This window comes from Dreissena polymorpha, chromosome 11 (assembly GCF_020536995.1).
Source record: "Dreissena polymorpha isolate Duluth1 chromosome 11, UMN_Dpol_1.0, whole genome shotgun sequence".
In the NCBI taxonomy this organism is placed as follows: Eukaryota; Metazoa; Mollusca; class Bivalvia; order Myida; family Dreissenidae; genus Dreissena; species Dreissena polymorpha.
Window position 1 is genome coordinate 44,027,923 of NC_068365.1, and position 10,767 is coordinate 44,038,689.

The 10,767-nt window shown below is 34.0% G+C and overlaps 1 long non-coding RNA gene across 1 annotated transcript in view; it reads left to right on the forward strand.

The window, feature by feature from the left end:
• Window positions 1–9,898, forward strand: part of LOC127850792 (uncharacterized) — a 31,832-nt gene extending 21,934 nt beyond the window's left edge. The window contains exons 3-4 of the long non-coding RNA XR_008035453.1: window positions 6,097–6,131; window positions 8,422–9,898. This is a non-coding gene — a long non-coding RNA (uncharacterized LOC127850792). The remainder of the gene's footprint in view (window positions 1–6,096; window positions 6,132–8,421) is intronic.
• The last annotated feature ends 869 nt before the right edge of the window (window positions 9,899–10,767 follow it).

A 10,767-nucleotide genomic window follows, 5' to 3' on the forward strand; every position in this document is an offset into this window, starting at 1 on the left:
GTCGGTTTAATGAGGGATAATGGAGCTCGATTGGTCATTGTCGGCTCTGGTACTACTTACATGTACCCCGGGTACTCTTAAGTATACTTACATGTACCCTGGGTACTCTAAGTATACTTACATGTACCCAAGGTACGGTAAATAAACGTAATTGTACTCGGTCCATATTAGACTGTACCCGAGTTGTATTCGCGCCCAAAATCCGATGTCGTAAAACGCGCAACCGATTATCTTAAACACACTTCTCTCCAAAAAACACTGCATCAACATGCTTTTTGAGTATGTGTTCCGATGATATAGAGGCCATTCTACAGAAAATTGACATAAATGTGCAGGGCTTAACACTAATGCACGTCCGAACGACATTTACTGCCTGTACCTTGGTCCGGGCTAGCCAATGTCCCAAGAACATGCCCGACCGGTCGTGTGTATTTTGGGCGGGATTATATGTTCTATATCAATAAACTGCGTTTTAAATAAGCTTTTCAAAGATGCAAAAATCTTAATACAGTACGATCAGATGACAATTAAATCCCAGAGTGAGTTCGGAGACAACAAACGGATCGTATCTCGAAATAGATTCGGAACCCCCTGATTGCAATCAAAAAGAGGCCGACAATTCAGAAAATCCCCGGCGGTTTTCCTTGTTAAACACGTCAGTACCTATTTTTAAATGGAATGCCGCTAGACACGGTTTTTGATTGGTTTCCTCGAAGTGACATGTTTTCTCAATGAAAATACGTTGGAAACTAAAAGCCGGGATAGCCCAGGATCGTCCGGAATGATGGAGGTATAAAACTCGACATTAACACAAAGTAACTATAAAATTAATAGCTATTTATCAATTTTAAATAATTTTAATTTGTTGTCATTATGGAAAAGTTATTCCATCCTTTAGACGATTAATAAATCTATTTAGAGAAAGATAGAGACTTTATTTAGATTAGAAGTGTTTTGACAATATTTTTTACGCAATTCAATTAGCAAAACTAATATTAATGGTCGATCCCGGCTTTTAGTAGAGAGTTAACCCTGTACAATTGTTACAACTACCGTAACACGTTATTTTGCTAAGATTCACTTACCATTTTTTGTAAGACGGTAACCCGGCATCTATGTAAAAAGGTTTTAACGTTCAGGTCGTTGTTTAAGTTTGGCATTACGGATGGGCATGGGGGTTCCTCGGATACGAAAAGAAAAGGGAAGGAGGAAAGTAAGAGAAAGTATGAGGAAATAAAAAAACAAGAAAATTTTTCCAGAAATGGCGTGGAGATTACAAATAGTTGTCTTCAATAGATGAATATTGAATTCAAAAGCATTAGTAAGGCAAGCTAATAAGAATGATTAAATCATAATTGCGCATCTCCAAGCACAAGAAAATACAAGTTGAATGATAAATATAAAGGTTTTTATAATACTTGGGTCAGGGCAAATGAAAGATTGGTCAGGCCTAGTAGGTTCTGCATTTACTAGCCCGAACGGGCTAGTTGAAAAAAAGTTAGTGTTAAGCCCTGATGTGTATATATAATTATTACAAAAAAATAGTCGACAACGACTGATTAAGGGTTAAATTTCCCGGGTACATTTTAGTATATTTACCGTACCCGGGATACATGTAAGTATACTTAAGAGTACCCGGGGTACATGTACGTAGTACCCGAGCTGACAATGAACAATCGAGCGATAGTGGAAGGTGCAACATCTCTCACGCCCCCTAGCATCGCCTGTAGCAGTATTCAATTCTCAACAGGAAAGTGCTGGAGTCATTGATCCCGAGGGACAAGAAAAACAATTGATTAATGTTCGAAATAATAATTTGATTAATGACAATTCTATTATTTGAGCCAGGTCACAGGAAAAGCGCAGTCAAATCAGTATCCAATTAAATTATTTGTTATTGTCAGAAAAACGCTTTTAAGCAAACAACATTCAAGCGACTGCAGGCTGATCTAGATCCAAACTGGCCACAATCGCCTTAATGCCTCTTTTACTGTGACACAGTTCATTTAACTTTAAAATGATAAAAAGTAGTAACACTAAGAAAGAGTATACAAATCAGTAAAGAGTTTGAAATCAATGATGAATTTCAGGACATCTTGGTTATCTGCAAATCCCCGATGAAATGTTGATATCGGGTATTATAGTCATTCAATAAGTCGCAAAATGCTCGAATACAACTTATAACGCACAATGTGACTTATATTGATAACTAAAAATACCAGTATGCCAGTTTTGCCGTGTCAAGCTGTTACGATCCAGAAAGTCCTTCATTCACATCGAGTATATATCCTTCGAATTCCAACTATTGTTGTCATAAGCGGAGATTTAGTGAATAAATAATTCATATATCCTAAATGACAGCTTCTAAATAGCGAAACAAGCCCATTTATGCAGTAAGAAAGTTTTGAATGGAGACTCTCATGGGGGCGGCCATTGTTGAATGTTGAAACACGAACGATAACTCTGCAAGGAGAATGTTATCAATGACGAGCAATCTCCTACGCAGCGGCGAATGCAAAAGGGAAGTAACCTAAAAAATCGAGTTATCTCAATCGGTCTTTTACATAGGTCGCCATTGTGATTTTTTTTTAGATAGTTATCAAACCTTGGACGATGCTGTTCCAGCATCGTCAAAAAGCATCTGGTTTAGTATAAAACGTAAGCGTTTTTATTAATATCTTTGTTTAAAATTCGCTTTTAAGCTAAAACAAAAATGTCTAACCCGACATGAATTATGTAAATTTTGTGATTTTAGATGAACGAGTACAGGAGATATTCCTTGGCGCAAGATCGATAAATACAGATGTTTCTCAATAGATCTGTGATAAGCGAAAATGTGAAATATGTCAGCATGGCTGAGTTTGTTTTTATTGAAAAGTGCATATCTGCGTTTACATTTAACTTAAGTTTTATTTTATAATAAAAATTACATTTACTGGTAAAGTCAAAGTCTACCCCTCCCCCCAAAAAAACAACAACAAAAAAACAACAACAAACAAGCAAACACTTTTTGTGTTATTCTCAATACTTACTTTGCTGATTTCTAGCATTTTATATTTTCTTTGATTCATTCCATAAAGGTATTAATTTCTTTATTAAATTTCCACTTTAAATTTAAGATTTTAAATAAACACTCAACACTCGAACAAAGTAAGAGATATTTTTCTTCATTAATTTCGGACTGTCAATTTTAGAAGCATGTGATATTTTGGCGGGTTACATTACAACGAATTATAACATGATTTTAAATACGGGCATATTCCCGATATCTTGGACTGAATGGATTATAATCCCTATACATAAGAAGGGTGATAAATCCGACCCTAGTAATTATAGAGGCATCACCTTATTAAGTAACTTCGCAAAGCTGTTTACATGTGTACTCAACCAGCGAATAACAACATGGTGCGAAATAAACGATGTTATATCTGACGCGCAGTTTGGGTTTAGAAATGGCAGGTCAACAATAGATGCGGTTTTCATACTCCATTCAATTATTCAAAAATAGGTTAATATGAATAAACGATTGCATTGTTGTTTCATAGATATGAAACGTTGTTTTGATTCTATATATTTAAATGCACTGTGGTTAAAGTTATACAAGTCCAATTCGGACGGCAAAATGTTGCGCATAATACGCAGTATGTACTAGTCGGTCAAAGCATGTGTTAGACATTGTAACACATATTCGGAGCAATCGGACTAAGACAGGGGGAGATAACATCGCCGATCCTTTTTTCTCTTTTCGTGGACGATCTTGAAATGTTTTTACAAAATAGACATAATGCTGGAATAAATATACTAGACATATGTTAAATTCTACTTCTGTTTGCAGACGATATGGTTGTCATAGGTGAAACGCCGGAAGACCTACAACAGTCTATCGACCGTTTATATGAATATTGTAACACCTGGAGTTTTCAAGTTAACATTCCAAAAACCAAAATTATTGTGTTCCGCAAACGCGGAGCTATCACACGTAATGAGCGGTGGGTATATGGTAACGAAAACACAGACATTGTTAACGATTTTATTTATCTGGGTGTAACCCTTAATTATACAGGGAACTTTAATCTCAATACTAATACTTTGCGTGGTAAGGGCTTAAAAGCACTCAACGTATTGTTATCCAACCTGAAAACTTATAATTGTAAACCAAAGGTAGCTTTGCAGTTATTTGATGCTTTTGTATCTTCAATTATCACATACTCGTGTGAAATATGGGGTTTCTCAAAGTGTAGCGAGTTGGAAAAATTGCACCTTAAATTCTGCAAAGCTGTTCTTGGTGTCAGAAAATCAACCTCAAGTGTAGCCGTTTGGTAGATACCCGTTGTATATTAACAGATATCTATGTATCGTAAAATATTGGTTTAAAATAACAAGAAGCGAAAAAATTATATTACGATATTGGAAGATGGTCTAATTTCCGTAAATGATAATACATTGAACTGGTCTGGGAAGGTTAGGGACTTACTATCTAAGAACGGATTTAATTATGTTTGGTCTAATAACTCACAAATCAACGAGATTAATTTTTTGTCTTTGTTTAAACAAAGAGTTATCGACGAATACTTACAAGAGAGGAATCGAGATATTAATGATAATAGGGTACTAATTGTATACAAAGCAATTAAAACAACATTTTCGTTTGAACCATATTTAGAGACGATTGTTTCAAGAAATTTAAGAACAGCGAATACGCAAATACGCATCTGTGCTCATAACCTGAGAATACAGACTGGAAGATATGATAGATTAGAACGAAACTTGCGACTCTGCCAAAAATGTGACAGTAATGAAATAGAAGATGAATACCACTTTTTGTTAAAATTTTCTAAATTTGCCCAACTTAGAGAAAACTACATTAAACCTTTTATAGAGTCAGACCTAGTATGTTCAAACTCACAATATTATTAACTACAGAAAATAAAAATGAAATGCTTAAGTTAGGAAAATTCATTTCAGAAGCACTCAAGATTCGCAATCGTTATACCAATAATAATGTATAATTTATACAATGTATTTGTTTTATAGTTGAAAATGTTAAAATGTATATTGAATACAATATGACATCATGTGATCTGCTATATTTGAACATGTATTGTTTTTAGTATATGATGATATAGATGTTGCATTCATAATTAATTTCGAATGTATAATGTGTGCTCCTTCGAAAGTATAATTATTGTTATATTTCGAAATTAAAATTATTTTTATATTTTACCGATTATAGACTATGCCGATGTGTTATGATACAAGTTCAACTATAATTGTGCCGTTGCTACTTAAATTGTATGTGGTTTGGATGCGCACTGTAATATTCTATGCTTCTTCAAATTACAATTAATGTTTTACCTTAATGATTACAAAAGTTGTAAAAAGCATTCATATGTAGCAATATACACTGTTAACATGTGATTTAAAACGAGTTTTGTTCAACTATCTGTAAAGTTCACCCATAACTATTATATAACATTTCTGCTAAATCCACTTACTATATTCATGTAAATTGTATTATTTTTTTGTATAACACTAGAAACTGTAAAGTTTATGTGTAATGAAATTATGTTCTGTTCTGTTCCTAATTTAAGCAAGATAATGGTCTTGAAAAAATATCTGCGATCAAGGCGCGAAAGCATTCTCTCAGTGGGAGACGATGTCCCAAGGGTGCATTAAAAGTGTTAAATGGTATGTCTGCGACATCACATTCTTCACACGTGTAGATGCCGTTATCAAGATGAGATACCATGCGTCACCTTCAAATAACATGCTGAGTTTTATGACTTAAAAATGCAGATGAACCTTGTTTCTATTAATCACCAAATAACTGATAAACATATTATTTAAAACATAATAACTAATATGTGATGACCAAATCGATAAGAGAAACTATTTAAATCTTCAGATATCAAATATATAAAATATAATCGCTTCACTTCCTTTTTTGTTCAGGTACCTATACAAATATATAGGTCCCCGTATCGTTATTCAGTACCGTAATGTCGGCTCATGCGAGTAATCAGGGGCGGTAATCCTGGAGTTATCGACTTCTGGGATTGTCTTTGCAAACAACTAATGTTTGCGTTCATATTTCAGATGCTGAGACGTCGAGCGATTCAACAACCGCCACGGTAGGTACATGCATGCCTCATCATATCTCATAAAAATGCATGCATAACAAATCTGAATGTTACCAAATGAAATATAAGTTAATTCAACAACCGAAATGGTACGTGTTTACAAACCTTCTCACATATATTTCAAAATTGATTGCAAGCATGTGCGAATCTACATTTAAAAAAGAATATTGCTATTTTTATATTATATATCCCACCAACCGCTAAGGAGTAAACATAACATGTATTGGTAACAACATGCAATTTGTTTAAGCAAGGTGTGTTTTAAAGCCGTACAGTTTGTTTTTATTTGTTCGTATCGCTACGCCCCTGGCATACACTTTGCAGCGGTGAAAGACAAAACAAAATTGCTGAACATAAAAGCAAGTTAACTAAGCCATCATAAATTAAACAAGTCGTATCACTTTAAAACATAAAACCTGCTTTTATCAGTAACAGTTTTTTTTATAATACAACACCAAACTAGTATTTTTTTTGAAAATTAAAATTGAACCTATTCAACAAGGTCAATGCTGTCTCAGACAAAGCATAGGCCGATAGGGTTGTTATAAGTTATGTTAATTATAATAAGGCAGGCGATAAATACAGACAGTGTCATAATAAGCAATTGATTAAGCTGAAAATAGCAAATATACTTACATCTAGCTCTTGGTCCATATCACCGAAAATCCATTTTGAATTAAACAACATGCAAACAACTTTGCGCGCAAAACATGTGCTTGCCCACAAAAACACATTACGTCATTTCGCAATTTTATTGATGACGTTGTAAATGTCATTAAGTCAGGGTTTCACATGACGCGATACATATAAATATATATGCTACATGCGACTCTAATGAATTTTTGTGTTGCTTTCAATATATGACTAGAAAATCTTTGAGAACATTAATGTTCTTAAAAAATCGAGACTCCGATTTAAATTTAGCTATACATATATCCTTATAAAACATATTGTTGTTAATATTCAAGATACGAGTTCATTTAGGAGGTGTAAGGACTCTTATTATATATTTATGTTCACCTATTACTAGTGAAAATAAAAAATAAATTAAAAAGTCAGCTTTTTATAAGTCTGTATAATTTTTCAAGGGTTTAGTTCTAATCTGATCGAGAGTAACATCTTGACGTTAGAGGCCTCATATCATATATTTGTCAACCATCGTTTACGATCCGTTTCATTAATTATATAAACAAGAAACCGTCGGAGACAGGTGATGCTCCCCAAAGTTTTTTTTTGTCCCAATATTGCACTATATATTCAGATAAAAGGAAACGTCTTGAGGGCACAATTGTTGGGGGGACAATACTTTTTTTATAGAAATTTTGAAAGGGCCATAACTCTGTGAAAAATCATCCGACAAGAACCCGCTAATAATATGCACATCTCCTCTTGGTAGTGAAGCTTCCCATAAAGTTTCATTGAATTCCGGTCATTAGTTGCTGAGAAATAGCACGGACAAGAATTGCAGTATATGTACAGTTTATGGAAAATTTCAAAGGGCCATAACTCTGTGAAAAAATCATTCGACAAGAACCGGCTGATAATATGCACATCTCCTCTTGGTAGTGAAGCTTCCCATACAGTTTCATTGAATTCCGGTCATTAATTGCTGAGAAATAGCCCGGACAAAAAATGTGCACGGACGGACGGACACACGGACGCACGAACGGACGGACGAAGCGGCGACAATATGCTCCCCCAAACTTTGTTTGGGGGAGTATAATAAATGAACAAGAAAAACGTGTTACAGTGCTTATCAATAATTAAAAATTTATTGTTAACTCTTTGAAGTAGCAACGCACAGAATTAGTATAGAAGTTTACTTCATCTATATGAAATGGTAGACGCATGTAATAGATTTATATTCTGAACAGATCACGACGTAGCATATGCCAATTCTAAGCACCTAAACAACCATCAATGTATTTTTTTACGTTTGCAATGTTTTTTCAAGAAGGTGCGGATGTGTCCGTACTGTATTATATAATACATAATACAATCATTAACCCATTTATGCCTAGCGTTTAGAAAAAAGGCCTTGGCAAATAGCGTAGACCCAGACGAAACGCCGCATGATGCGGCGTCTCATCAGGGTCTGCGTTGTTTGCTTAAAGGAATTTCTGTAAGAAATATTCTAAATATAGAAAAAATACTATACATCTCTAAATTTTGGAAATTAATTGATCCAAGTTAGAAGAATGGGAGAGTCCACTAGGAATAAATGGATTAATGTACATATAGTGTTGCTGCTTGGCTATAGTCATTGATAACGTGTTTTCAGCCGTTCATAAAGACTCCGATGTTTATCGGACTGACGGCCGGGGTCGGAGGCTTTATAGCGTTCATTATTCTATGTTGTGTCGTCTGGAAGTGCTTCTGTGGCGGCCAGACGGACAGGCAAAGACGGAAGTGACATCATAGTCAGAACAAAGTTGGTGTGACGCAAAATATGTGATATAGATCTTATCCTATACTCTGTCCTTTCTTATATGGGTTTAGGGAGTACTGAGTGACTTTTCATTATTTGAGTGAATACACTTGATACACTTACTGTTGCCGTCTTATGTAATTCAAGTTATTTACTGTAAATGAACGTTGGAATTTTAATACAACATAAAAGACAATTTTGTTATTGTGACTTGAGTATCATGGATGTAATGGTTAAGACCAGCCTTTTGTATATCAATTCGTGGAACGTACGAGTGGTCTTTCTGTTGTTTTTTATTACAAATATCAATTTCATTTCATGTTATATCAACCACGTGTACACGTTTAAAACATCGTCCGTTTACATAATGAATCACTTAGTAACCGGATATGTATAGACGCTTATTTTGGCCTCGCTTTTTAAATACCTCCAAAAGCAGACAAAGTAATTTGTAACTTCATTGTAAATCCGGATATAGATTATTAAATAACAGAGTATGTCGTTTTTGATATTAGGGCAGTAGTTAAGTTTATAATAACAATTTATATGAATATGCAGCACATGTTATTTAATGATAAACATATGAACCATAAGGCGTACTTTAAAATCGGTTTAAAACACGGTGCATTTCATAGAAAGTTAATAATAAAACCCGAATCACGTCTCTTAAAATTTTGTTTTATGTAATTTAAGTTACGTTATCATCTATATAGTTATTTAAATGTATTTTTATTTATTTTATTTTGAATGCTATTTTTGATAAAAAAAAATATGTAACCGAATTTTAATTCATTAGTGTTTTAAATTGCTTTATTATGTATCCGTTTAAAATGCTTATTCAAGCCTGAATGTAATGTTTTGTTTTCTTCGTTTGCAGTTTGTGATAATGTTTGTTAATGGTTGCTTTTGTTAATATGAAGAATAGCGATGTGTAAGGTAGGCTATCAGGGTCTTGGTCATGGTGTCATTGTTTTCAATGATTACTCTACTTGTAATTAATAACTTTCAGTAAAGCGTGACGATATAAGAGGAATAAATAAAACACAAAAATTTAACCGTACGGTTTGTATGATCCATGCCGTTTGACATAGTGAAATGATGTGAATTTCGCGTTTGTTTCAGTACTGAAGAGAGATTTGGTTTCATGTTGTTAACATTTTATTAATTAAAAACCAACGGTTGGTCCCTTGGCGTTGTATCTGTAAGCTTCCGTGATATATTATGTACTCAATGTATTTTCGAGAATGTATGAATCATTGTTATATTATGTATACTTTATTACTCTGTATTGTTACAAATGCTATTATATGTTAATAAATATGTGTCGCTTGTTGTTTTTTTCACCGTGTTAAATAAGCGTAAATCTACGGCTTACTGCTATATTTGTATATGTATGCTAGTATTTCTTAGATTTTTTCAGCAATCGCAATATTTGAATCCAGTCGAAATGCCCGCTTATTAGGTAACGAAATTGTGCGTTTATAAAAATATGAGTAGGCTATTATTGATTAACAACACATGAGTCGCGTTCTGAGAAAACTGGGCATAATGCATTTGCGTAAACTGTCGTCCCAGATTAGCCTGTGCAGTCCGCACAGGTTAATCAGGGGAGACACTTTCCGCCTTAATTAGATTTTTGCTAAGATAAGACATTAATTTAAACGAAAAATGTCATTAAAGCGGAAAGCGTCGTCGCTGATTAGCCTGTGCGGATTGCACAGGCTAATCTGGGACGACACTTTACGAACAAGCATTATGCCCAATTTTCTCAGAACGCGACTCATATAGTGGTGCAGATGAGTCACTTCAAACAATTCAGTAAACGTGTTTGTACAATGTATATATAGCATCAGTTTTAAAAGTAATTAAATAAATGTTTAACACATAAAACATTGAAAACAAACATGAGGAGAACTTTGAAACACCTACAAAACATCTTCAAACAACGGTTGTTATACTCGGATAGCTTCGTACATCTTTAACAACTTTATGCGCAAACAAAGAACTATGGTAGCAGTTTACAATGACTTGCTCAATAAATTACAATACGTATGTTTTTATAATATCAATCGGAGACGTAGGGGTTATTACATATCACATTGAGCTCCACTTACAAAAGCTTTGTAGTAAAACAATGTTTACTACACAAAGACTGTCCAATTTCAAACAGTTGATGTATAAGAATTTAATGTTGTCAAT